This window comes from Mastomys coucha, unplaced genomic scaffold (genome assembly GCF_008632895.1).
Source record: "Mastomys coucha isolate ucsf_1 unplaced genomic scaffold, UCSF_Mcou_1 pScaffold15, whole genome shotgun sequence".
NCBI classification, from domain to species: domain Eukaryota; kingdom Metazoa; phylum Chordata; class Mammalia; order Rodentia; family Muridae; genus Mastomys; species Mastomys coucha.
The window spans coordinates 37078809-37091406 of NW_022196897.1; the positions used below are offsets into that span (position 1 = coordinate 37078809).

Sequence of the window (12598 nt, forward strand, 5' to 3'; positions counted from 1 at the left end):
TGTAGACCAGGCTGGCCTCGAACTCTAAAATCTGCCTGCCTCTGCCTCCCAAGTGCTGGGATTAAAGGTGTGCATGTGCCATCACTGCCTGGCCAGGCTTTCTCTTTTCATTAAAAAGTTTTTCCCTTATTCACTTTACATCCCACTCACTGTCTCCTCCCAGTCACCCCTCCCAAATCCATCTCCCATCTTTTTTTCCCTTCTCCTCTGAGCAGGTGGGGTGCCCCTGGGTATCCCTCTACCCTTAGCCAGGCTTTCTTGGGTTTGTGGTTTATAGCTTTTATTCATTTTGGAACATTCATAGCAGCTATTTTTTTATTTGCTTTATTTTCTCCTCTCTCTCCCTCCCTCTCTCTCCTTCCCCCCTCCCTTCCTTTCCTCCATCCCTCCTCCCCTCCCTCTCTCTCTCCTCCTGAAATTTCAGTTATAGTTAGCTTACAGTTTTTGGTACAGCTTTCCATCTTGAGCACGGTGGTAGTTTTTTTGTGTTTATTGCTTACTGTTTTTGTTTAGTTTGGGTAATTTTCATTTTTCATTCACCTGTTTTTAAGTTTGCTTTAAAAAAAAAAACAAAAACAAAACTTGGCTGTGTGAACTCTGAAAGAATCCTTGTCGAGAGTGTTTTTCACTTGTTTCTGAGTTTGGCCCTTGGAGTATTTCTTAGAGTATTTACATTGGAGTCTTTTGTTTGTTTCCTCTCTTAAAATAACCTATTTCCTCCCAGATGGATAAATGATCATGTTGTCTATGCATCCCACTAGTTTTTAAAATATAAATAAAAGATTGTTTTAAATTCTTTCCCTGATAGCTTAATGTTTAAGTGACATCTGTTTCAGTTTTATTTACTGCCTGTGGTTTGCAGTGCAGGTTTTCCTTGTTGTTCATATACCCTGCCATTTTGTTGCTGTTAAGGACTGGACACTTTGATAGGACACTGAAGGAGATAAAGTGTTCTGCCTGGCGGTGGGCATGCCTTCCTATTGCTGCTGTGTGTTCTGTGTGAGGACTTTAGCAGTGCAGCCTGCTAGGATCTGATGTACCTCCATGTGCCAGACTCCAAATTCCTTTAGACACGGCCCTCGTGTTTAGGATTAGGCTTTTCTCAGTGGCCGTTCCACCGTTGGCCTCAGGTCTCCTGTTTGCTTTGTGTCTCAGAGTGGTCTGCACCACGTTCTCCTAGCTCAGCCCTTGGTGTTCCTTTGCTGTCTGCTTCTGGAAGCTCACAGGTGTATCTGCCCACATAAACAAGTGCTCATGTCTTACTGCCCACATAAACAAGTGCTCGCGTCTTACTGCCCTGCAGGGAGCCTTTCTCCTGGGATTGGGTAGTGTGTTCTCTGCCGGTTGTTCAGTGGACTGGAAAAGGCTATGAACTCGAAGTGTGCGTGACCTTTAATTGGGCACAAGCATGGCAAAGATGCTCCTTTCCATTCTCTACGTCTTGAGCAGAAACCGAAAGCCCCAATTTGATGTTTTAAGCCTGCCCCTTTTATGATCTTCATGTGAAATCTTGGCGTTGTTGCTCTTCTCTGTGAACTCTATGAAAACTCTGTGTATCATAAACCTCTCAGTAGGTCTCAACCCTCGTGCAGGAAGCAGTAAATCAGCACGGGAGTGTTAGGCATCCCAGACGTGAGTGCCAGTGTCGCAGATGATCTTCTTGGTGATCTAGTCATAGGTGAGTCTTGTTGATTCCTTGGGTGATTCTGGTTTTCATCTAGGCCTGGTCTGAACATCTCATATAGTGTGCCCTTTCATGGATGCAGTATTTCAATAGGAATGAATGAACCTTCAGGCTGTATCTATCCACCCCATGGGATTGTTTTCCTCTTCTTACTGTGTCTCAGTGGTAGTGAGTTGCCACTACCACTAGACTAGACTGTGCCACTGTGATCTAGACTGATGCTTTTACACAATGAGGAGGACACTTTAGAGTTTTCATCCAACTTTCACGAATGTTTGCACGAATACCCTTCAGGACAATCAGTGGTTTGGATGCTACATGAAGTTCTTGAAAGAAATCCATGGTTCAAAGCTTGTTTAGGTACACGCACACACACGCACACACACAGACACACACACACACACTTGTGCCTGTGTGCAAGAGCTCATGGTAACCATTTTATGAAACAGTACTTATTCTCACTTTATGTACTCCTTTACTGCTCCTAAACTCATTTCATGCTGCACAAATATGTGGCTTCTTGCAGAATAAAAACATACTCGTCCAGCACATCTCTCAACTAACAAGCTTTTGAAGCGTTACAAAACAAGCCCCTTGCTGCCTCAAAGCACTCTTCGGTTTGTTATATGTGGTTCTTCCAGCAATGTTTTGACCTTCCTCAGTATCCCAGCCACTTTTATGTACTAGGCACCGTGGGAAGCACCAAGTGAGACAGCCAGTGACGTGTCCTGGCTTGGTCTGGGTGAAAACTCATGATATGCATGATTCACACCAAAGAGTCATTGATGGCGAGATCTCTTAGAGGTCACATATGTAAGAACATTCACACTTTTGGTAAGGGCACAGCCCCCTGGGGGGCTTGAAGATAAGTGTGAAACATACAGAGAAGAGGGCGCTTGGAGTAGAGAGGAGGTGACAGAGGAGGAAGCCACTTTAGTAGTCTCCAAGTTCTGTCATTTGAAGACTTAGAGCCACAGGCTCTGAGAGAAGCTGACGGTTAAGTTCGGGGGGGGGGGGGGGGGGGCGGTGGATTCTGATTTGGACTTTTTCCTTTAGACCAGTGGTTCTCAATCTGTGGGTTGCAACCCCTTTGGGGTCACATATTCTGCATATTCAATATTTAAATTACAATTTATAACAGTAGCAAAATTACAGTTGTGAAGTAGCAGCACGGTCACTTTTATGGTTGGAGGTCACCACAACCTGAGGAACTGTACTAAAGGGTGCTAGCATTAGGAAAAGAACCACTGCTCTAGACAAAGCCTATGGGAGGCAATGGACTTGACTCCTCCCCCTCCCCTTGCCCCCACTCCTTCATTCCACCATGCCTGAGCCTTTGGGTACTCTGACTCAGACAAAAAACGGTTAGTTGGTTGCCTTGGAAGCTAAGGTTTGTGAAGGATGCTCTGCTTGTTGCGGCCACTTCGGGGTAAGGCCCTTGAAGCCCTTGAAGCCCTTGAAGCCCTTGTGACTTCTATAGAGTGTCTAAGTGAACACCCCTAGCCACAGGGCTAATTTTGTTTGCTCTGTGTTGTCAGGAGCCCTCCAGCAGATGCCTTACAGAGAAAGGTAGATTCTCAGAGCTCATCTCATTACTACTCTTCTTGAGCCATTGTCTCACTGGTGAGGCAGACTGGATGTCCTTGTTCACAGTGAAAAGCATCAGGGCCACAGGAGTGCGGGAAGGCAAAGGCCGGGTGCTGCTAGATGTTGTGTTGAAAACATGGTGTCATGCCGGGCCTGATTTACCTTGGTAGAAACCAGGGATGGGTGCACTCTACAGAAAAGGGGTTGTTTGCGTCTTAGCAAGGTTGGGAGCCAGGCCTTCCCCAGCTGCCAGAGAAGTTAGAACATAGGTCAGTGCTATGAGGGAGCCATTGCTGGGCCCACATAGAGTGACTGTTGGTGTAACATAGGAGCAGACAGCGTAAATTCCTCCTAGAATCCAGTGCCAGATACTAGCTTATAAAACAATGAAGATCTATCAAATTCTTTATTTATTTTCTCTTGCCTAGGCAGCTAGGAAGCTTGACACTGAATGTAGAAATAATTATAGTGATAATTTTATTTCAAGTTATAGGTATAAATATTTCTTGTCTTACTATGATTTTGCCTTTTTTTTAAAAAAAAACAATTTTTATTTTTTATTCCCATGGTGATATATATTCATTATTAAAAACATGACATAATGATATCTAATCCTGACTGGATGTTTAACACAGAAATAGTCTTGACTTCATCACAGTTATTGTAATTTATTCTGTGTACATGTCTAAATATATATTCTATGTATACATGTCTACATATATATATATATATATCACAAAACCAAAATGCTACCTTTTATGTTGTATTAAAACTCATTTTTAAGTTTAACACTTATTGAGCACTTCCAATGCCACAAATTCTTCTCTACCTCATTTGTCCTTGGCTGATGGTTTGTGTCATGGTGAGGATGCATCAAGTTGCTCTTGAAGCTTGAATTCAGCTTCTCTTTGTTACAATCAACTCTGTCAGGTACATTCTTATAGCTAAACCTCTGACTACACACACCATTATTCTCTTGGAGTAAGTTGCTGGGCGTGTCATAATTGGGCCAAGAGCTAGAATGTTTTTAAGGCTCTGGATGTGTGTTTCCACGTCGTCTTTTAGTAAGCATGAACTGCTCTGTCTTATTGTCTAGAGTGAGAAGCCTCTTTCCCAAGCTTCCCTGTAAGAAGATGATTATTTTTTAAGTCTGTATTAAGAGGAAGGACTTCTGTCCATGGGCCAGTGAGGAGATAGGCAAATCCTCTTTCCTTGAAAGCTGCTATAAATCTGAACAAAATGAACAGAAACCACCATGTTATCACTCTGGTAATCCATCAAAGTGTGCAATAACCAGAGAGGGCTTTTTGACAGAGACTGCTGAACTTTTAGCAAGAATGGTGGTCTTGCCTGGCTGGGGATACTGTCCCGTCCCTAGCCTAGTGTGCAGGGATGCAGCCTGGGTGAGGGAGATTGTGGCCTCCACTTCCACTGATGCTATGCCTACAGGGATCTTAAATTGAGTGAGTGGCCAACTGAGTCATGAGTGGAGTTTTTTCCATTTCTTTATTTCAGTCCCCCTTCCGTTTTCATTTATTTATTCATTTTAAGATGTGTTTTATTGTTTATTTGTGTGTGTAAACTCGTGGTGCATGCATGTGTATATGTACACATGCTTCTGGAGGCCAGAAAATTGCATTGCATCCCCTGAACTGGAATTATAGATGGTTGTGAGCAGCCTGGTGTGGATGCTGACGAGAACTGAACTGGGGTCCTCTGCAAGAGCAGCAAGTGCTCTTAACCCCTGAGCCATCTTCTCCAACCCACCTTCAATTTTTTTTAAATCTGCACCTAAAATAGTTCTTGTATTATATAAATTTGCTTATTATTGAAAAGTTGAAAACAAATGTAAAGAGAAGAGAATACAAAGCACACACAAGTCTGCCTGGTATTGGCTCATTCCAGTAGGGCTTTCCAGTTCAAGGGAGACCCTGGTTTCTCCTTGTACATAGTCACCAGCCTAATGTGTTGACTGAGCTCTTGTCATGATGCCAGAGCAACCAAGGACCCAGAGCCTGGGTATGGTGTTGTTCTCCTAGTAATTGGATCACTCAGAAGTTCACGAGTTGCGTATTAAAACACCGTAACAACAAAGTTGGTCCCTGTTTTTCTATCTCGTAAGAACTCTCCCTTTGAGTGTTATCAGCAGTGTGTGCAAGCATGTGAAAATCATTAATCATAGTAGTTGAAAGGTCGAAGAGACCCAATGGTCCACACACTGATGAATGAATGGGTAAACACACACCTGGTGTGTGTGTGTGTGTGTGTGTGTGTGTGTGTGTGCGCCTAAATAAGCACTGGACCATGGATTTCTTTCAAATAGTTTGCAAGGCAGTATATTGGTGATTAAGTTAATCCGCTTTGGCTCCTAGAGGGTTGTGTGTGTGCTGCACCTGCCCAAGAGTCTGGATTCATGAATGAAAGACCACACACACACACACACCAGCTAATTTCGATATGCCTTGACTAGCTAAATGATTGGGCACTTCTAAACCTCCCCTGCTGCTAGCCCACACTGCTAGCCCTCTGGTATTCTTTTTGTTGTTGTTGTTTATATGAGTAAACTGTAGCTGTCTTCAGACACACCAGAAGAGGGCATCAGATCCCATTACAGATGGTTGTGGTTTCTGGGAATTGAACTCAGGACCTCTGGAAGAGCAGTCAGTGCTCTTAACTGCTGAGCCATCTCTCCACCCCCACCCCCACTGGTATTCTTGAATTATTATTTTTTCTTTTGAGACAGGGTTTCTCTGTATAGCCCTGACTGTCCTGGGAATTAATATTTCTTAAATCCATATTTCATTTCTGCTACCCCTGACCCAATCATAGTCTAAAAGTCCTGCCTCTGTCTCCCTACCCAACCACTGGCTGTATGGCATTCTTTATCCAAGGTTTTAATAGAAACCAGCCGGGATAGGGCCCTCAGCATCTGGAAGCACAGCTTTGGGAGCCAAATTAAGACAAAGCATTAGAACTAATCCCCAACAAGGCAGATAATGGTACAGCTCCTGAAAAACTTCATGTAGCACTCAAACCACTGATTGTCCTGAAGGGCATTCATGCAAACATTGCAAAGTTGGATGGGAACTCTTAAGGTTCCTCCCCATTCTGTAAAAGCATAAAGATGTGATACACATAGGACAAGCTTACTCTTTTAAAGTGCACAATTCAGTTAGCCTTTATAATATGTTCACAGCTTGGGCAATCATCATATCTGGAACATTTTGACACTTTATAAGGAAACCTGTACCCTTAACAGTCACTCCATATCTTTATTTCCTTGGGTCCTGGTACAAACCAATATGCTTCTTGTAGTGATTGTATACTTGTCTCTTCTGGTCTGTTCATATCCTCGAAATCCTTGAAACGCTTCAAATACATAACCATTTGTGTATAATTTCTTTCACTCAAGTGTTTTCAAAGTTTACAATTTATAATTGTTTTAAGATGTAGTAAGTCAGTTTTTTATTCTTTTTAATGACTGAGTAATATTCCTTTACATTGGGTATGATACATTTTGTTCATCCATTCATCTCTGTGTGTGGACAGTTGGGTCCCTTCCACCTTTCCACTATTATGTTTAAGGATTCTCTGAATACCTATAAACAATATTTTTTTTTTTTGGTGTGGATCTACATCGTCCATTCTCTTGTTTCGGTATATAGTGAGGATTATAGCTCTGCACCATATGGTAGATACCTTTATGGTTAGCTTTTGAGGAACTGTCACTGGTCCCAAAGTGTCTGTCCCGCTTCCCTTCCCACCAAGTGCACAAGGACTCAGGGTCTCCTTAGCCTGGCTGCTCTTGTTACTCTCCTCATAGCTATCATAGTGCTTGCCAGTGGCATCTCTGTGATTTTACCTGGCATTTTCAGCTGATCGCACTGAGGGCACTGCCATGTACAAGTCTCTTATCTTCTTTAGATAAATGCCTGTTTAAATAATTTGCCATTAAAAAAAATGGGTTACTGGCATTTTCATGGTAGAGTTGTGTATATGCATATGCTCGCACGCATGCCCGCACACACGCACGCACACAGGGCCGCACGCAGGCACTCCCTTTCTTTCCCTCTTCCCTTCCTGTCTGCCATAGCTGAGCAGCTTTGCTTTACCCTTCCTGTGATGTCTTCCTTTACCTCAGATCCAAAAGCCGTGGAGCTAGCCAACCTTGAGCCCATAGTCCCACCTTCCTTTAACTTTTAGTTATAGGAATCTGGCACAGTGAAATAAGCTGATGAGTATATCGTTACTGTGTGTGTCTTGTTTATGTCCTTGGCAATTTTAAAAATCTTACTTATTGTCCGTGTGTGTGTGCATGTGCAAGTCTGTGCATGCAAATGGGAATGTCAAGGCACATATATGGAGGTCAGAGGTCAACTTGTGAGTTACTTCAATCCTCCCAACACATGGGCTCCAGGGTCAAACTCTGTCATTAGACTTAATCTCATCCACCGTTCATTAAAGTTTTTCATTGTTCTTTCATAATTTCAGTTGTATGACTTGAAGCTCTATTATTAAATTCTTCAGCATCTTATCAACTATCTATCATCTATCTATGTATCTATCATCTATCTGTCTACCTATCACCTATTAGTGTGTGTGAGTTGTTAGTTTCATTTGAAGTTGTTAATAAATAGAAATAGTTGTTTTGTGTTTTGATCTTGCATTCTGAAACATTGCTGACCTCATTTATTAACTCTAGCAATATTTTAAAGGATTCATTATGATTTTATAGATATAATATCATATAATTTACAAATGGGAATACTTTCTCATCTTTCTCCTAGGTCTGTATCCTTCCTTCCTCCCTCCCTCCTTCCCTCCTTCCCTTCCTTCCTTCCTTCCTTCCTTCCTTCCTTCCTTCCTTCCTTTCTCCCCCTTCCTCCTTCCTTCCTTCCTTCCTTCCTTCCTTCCTTCCTTCCCTTTTCTTCCTCTTATTTCATCTCATCAACAATATCAATTAGATGAAGCATTCAGGATGCTCATAGAGACTTTGTGGGAGAGATACATGGGGTAATCGACTTTACTAGAAATTACCATGCCATATTAAACTAACATCATGAGAAGAGACATCCTGCCCCACATGTCTGACGGTCCTGAGTGTAAGGTAACCACTCTTACATATGCTGTTTTCCTACAACTGTTTTATACTGTAAGAGTCCAATGAGTCAGCAGAAGTGACTGGGCCCAGACTAGAAATAAAAACTCCTCTGTCCTGTCCATCAGGAGACTTAGTCTTGTGGCCAGAAGAAAAGAAGTATTGTAGTTGAAGCAACTGTCTATTCAGGTGACATCTAGATGCCAACGAGTTTGACTGATACTATCAAGCATGCAGACATCCATTATTTGAAGATCACATAAGGTATTCATTTTCCATCCTGCCCTTTCATATTTTAGGGGCCCACTGTGTGTGGTAGGTACTGTGCTGGAGTCGCCAAGATGAATTAGATGGAGCACCTCAAGGTGATTATGGAGATTTTGTAGGGGAGACACAGATATTAGTTAAATATCCTGCCATTCTCATTGGAGTAACTCGTGGGGAAGAAAGAGATGTGGGGTTCGCCCTTGGCACTGGCTGGAACATTTATTCCTGCAGCACAGAATAAACCTCCTTAGAGGTTACAGACTTAAATTCTTTTGGCCAGCCCTTACCTTTCAGCAGAAGGACCCTCGTACCTTGCTCAACAGTAGCTGTCTTTTCTCCTGAAATGCTTACCAGGTGGGTGTGTGTCCACCCACTCATACCCTCTTTCTCAGCAGCCAACAATCCATGTGCAGCCCACTCCTGGCTCCATTTGTTGTGTCTGGTGTGGGTAATCTAACACCAGTCCCCACGATCATCTCTAATATGACTCATCTAGGATTGCTAGCCTGTGCAGAGTGCAAGGCATTGTCCCTTCCAGTAGATGCTCATGACATGGAACTGCCTGACGGGGGTGGGGTGGGGGATGTGCAATCTAACTGCCAGGCTGAGCTACGGAGAAAGCTTTGGGGAGGCTTCCCGTTCAGTTTAATTGCATGTTCAACTTTCATTGTAGAGAGGACGCTCCATCTCTTTTAAACTTGTCAATTCGGAGGATTAACTGGGATATATATAAAGTCATACTTGTGTGCTTACTGTTAAGTCTTCTTTCCAGACAAGAATGAAAGCAGTATTAGCAGAAGCAATTAAATAGGTCACACCTCAAAAATTTTTACACAGTTTTTAATGCCCATTCTGAATTTTATGGTACATGTGTTTCCATTTCTACTTTTCTATTTAAAAGAAATACTTTGTTCTAACTTTATTATATACTATTTATTATAGCGATGAAAAACAGCATCAGGTTTTTATTGTCCCACTGGTGCAACGGAATGGAAACCTTGAGGTCCTGGGCTACAAAAGAAATGAATGAGCTCCACAAACCTTTCAGATTTAATTAACTTTTAAACAAATCTGAAATTCCAGTTTCCCATTTTTTTTTATTGCAATGTATTTTTTCCCCCTTCGATTCCGAGAGGGAGTGAGATAAGGCTTCGGATAAGGTTGCCTCACATTGTTTACTACACACAATACGACAGCCAGTTCTGTCAGAGGGGACTAGGAAAATCACAACTCTATTTGTACCTTGTACATGTTTTGTGAAGTCCTGTTCAGACCCTGTAATGGAGCACTGGCCTCTCTCCCTGCAGACTTCTAAAATAAAATTAAAACGCGGAGCAAAGAGCACTTGAAGCCTCAGACACAAAAACTGTATGGGGGCAAACTGAGCAGACTGGAGAACTACAGGATTGTGGACAGCCCTGATGTCAGTGCTTAGACACTTGAGAGACTAGGAGAGGAGAGGCAGAGGGCTCCAAGGAAGTAGCAGGGCATGTGAGCCTCTGCTGACCTGACCCTGTTGGGGTCACTCATCCTGAGAGGGCCAGTGTGATTTTGACAGAGCTCTTCCTGTGTGCTTGTCTGAAATCGGCACAAGGCGCAGCAACACTTGGTTACTGCTTACCTCAGTCCTGGCTCCAGCGCTCTTCTGGGGTTTGCTAATGGGGAGGAAGGCAGAGCAGAGTGTGGAGGGCTATTACTGAGGCAGGAGAATTTGAACTAACAGAAAAGTGAGTCTTGTTCTCGATTCTCTTGCCTTTACTGTGTGACTTTGGACAAGGTACCTGGCTCCTCTGAACCATTCTGCCCACATCTGCAAGATACAGATTTGTACTAAATGGGTGGTTCCAAGCTGAATTCACAAGAGTCCCGTATTAATCCATTTCAAATTAGCTCCCACTTGCCCCTGGAGCTCCTTGGCAGTGACTCCAAGAGGGAGCAGCCTCAGTTTCCCATCCTTTTACGCTTCTGCAAGCTTTGTTTTGAACAACGTGTTCGTATATCAGAATGCCTGAAGCCTAAACTTTCTTGTGTCTTATAACCCATTTGTCTGTGACACTGACCTCCTGTCCAGTTTCATGGGGAGGCGGGGGCACCCATTATACCTGAGCTACCTGCCTTTCTCAGGTAACACAGGAATGTGAGTCTTAAGTGATGGAAACATGTGCTCCGTGGAGGAGAAGCTGCTGGGTGGCAGTTGTTTGCACAACCTCACTTTTCCCATTTGAAGTGGCCCGCCGCACTCTTATTTGCTGATCTCTCTACTATAGGATCAGAAGCCACACTCTGGGAGCCACAGGGTTTTGAAGGCAGCCTTTAGTCTACGCTTCCTGCCCTCAGTAGTTCTTCACGGCACCTGTCAGACCCTAAGCCCTGACCCTTTAATGACCATCTCTGAGGTTAAGGGATGATTAACATCTGTCAGCTACCCATGGGCTTCTGAGACCCACCTCCCCACTAACTACCTGCTAGCTCCTGTTAAGTGAGTCTAGTTTTGTCTATGTCAGGCCTTTATCTGTCTCCTCATTGCCCTGGGACCCTTTTCCTTAATATTGTGCCTTCCTCGGCCAAACGCTTCTTCTTCCCTGTGTTTTGGACACAGGACATATACTTCTGTGTCTTGGGGGAATGCGCAGGGGAACCTTGACTTTCCCTGTTTTCTTAAGAAAATGTAGTACCCTTTTATTCCTATATCTAGATGTCCTGGTGAACACAGAGGCCTTCTTTGAAAGAAGGCTTGGCAGGGGGAACTGTCATGAACCGTTTAATTGAGGAACACAGGGCTGCAGACCCAGGGTTGTTGAACAGTTTAATTAGTTCTTATTGGGAATGAAAAGCTGATGATTTACAAATGGAAATTCACAATTCCTGTCTCCCTGTCTATCTCTCCGTCATGCACTTGTCCCTTTTGCCTGCTTCCTCCTTTTGCTAGTTTTTATTGAGTACCCCTGGGCAGGCCAGACACTCTGCTAACCACTGGTGGGAGGACAGGCAGGAAAGCATCCAGACCTTGCCTCTGGGGCTTGGCAGCTGGCCTCAGGAGAGGACAGGAGTGGACAGGAACAGTGCATAGCGGGAGCCTTGCGCAGATGTTCTCGAAGGATTCTGTGCCAGGCCTACATCCTAGAGCAGCAGCCGGGGAATCTGGGCAGAGGGAGAGTGAGGAACAAGGTTAACTCACGGGCAGGTTGTGAGGGAACTAGAGGGTTTGGGAAGGTGTATCTGCTCAGATGCTAGGAGCAAGGCTGGGGACGGGGGCCAGAGCATGAAAAGGCAGTAGTAGGGCAGGTGGCAGGATGGAATGATCAGGACCAGGCTGTGCAGAATCTTGAACATTGTACTAATTACTGTACTAGTATGCTGATCCCAAGGATGTGGAAATCCACAGCAAAGGTAGTGAGCAAGGTGTCCTTTGAGGCTTCCAGGGCTGTTCAGCATGGTCATTATGAGCAAGGGCTTTGTGTTTAGGGTGACTGGTGTTTAAATCCTGTCTTGACAGCCTTCCACTTGTGGGCAGATTATTCTGCTGTCTCTGTGGCCTTGTCTTTAAAACAGAGATAAAACCCCCATTGTTATGAGGAATAACTAAGTATGTTCACCAAGTGCTCTCACCTGCAAGGGCTATCATAGCTTAGCCTTCCAATAGTGAAAACCTAGAACTGAGGGGCTTAATACTGCTCCTTGTAGCGGATTAGTGGCTGAAGCCAGGAAGGAATGGGACACTTAGGGTCACTAATGAGGGCCACAGGCAGTGCTTGATGGCTTCTGTATCTGCTGCTTTGTAGATTTTAAGAGGGGACCTCTCGAAGGAGCAAAGACATCACCTGCTTAGTGTGAGCCAGAAACTAACCTGGCTTTATTTGGGGATTTTCTCCTCCCTTCCTCCCTTCCTTCCTCCCTCCCTTCCTCCCTTCCTCCCTTCCTCCCTTCCTCCCTTCCTCCCTTCCTCCCTTCCTCCCTCCCTC

General features: G+C 44.0%; 1 protein-coding gene across 4 annotated transcripts in view; it reads left to right on the plus strand.

Annotated features, from left to right (window-relative positions):
• Window positions 1-12598, plus strand: part of Lypd6b (LY6/PLAUR domain containing 6B) — a 188966-nt gene that overhangs the window by 5903 nt on the left and 170465 nt on the right. The window lies entirely within an intron of this gene.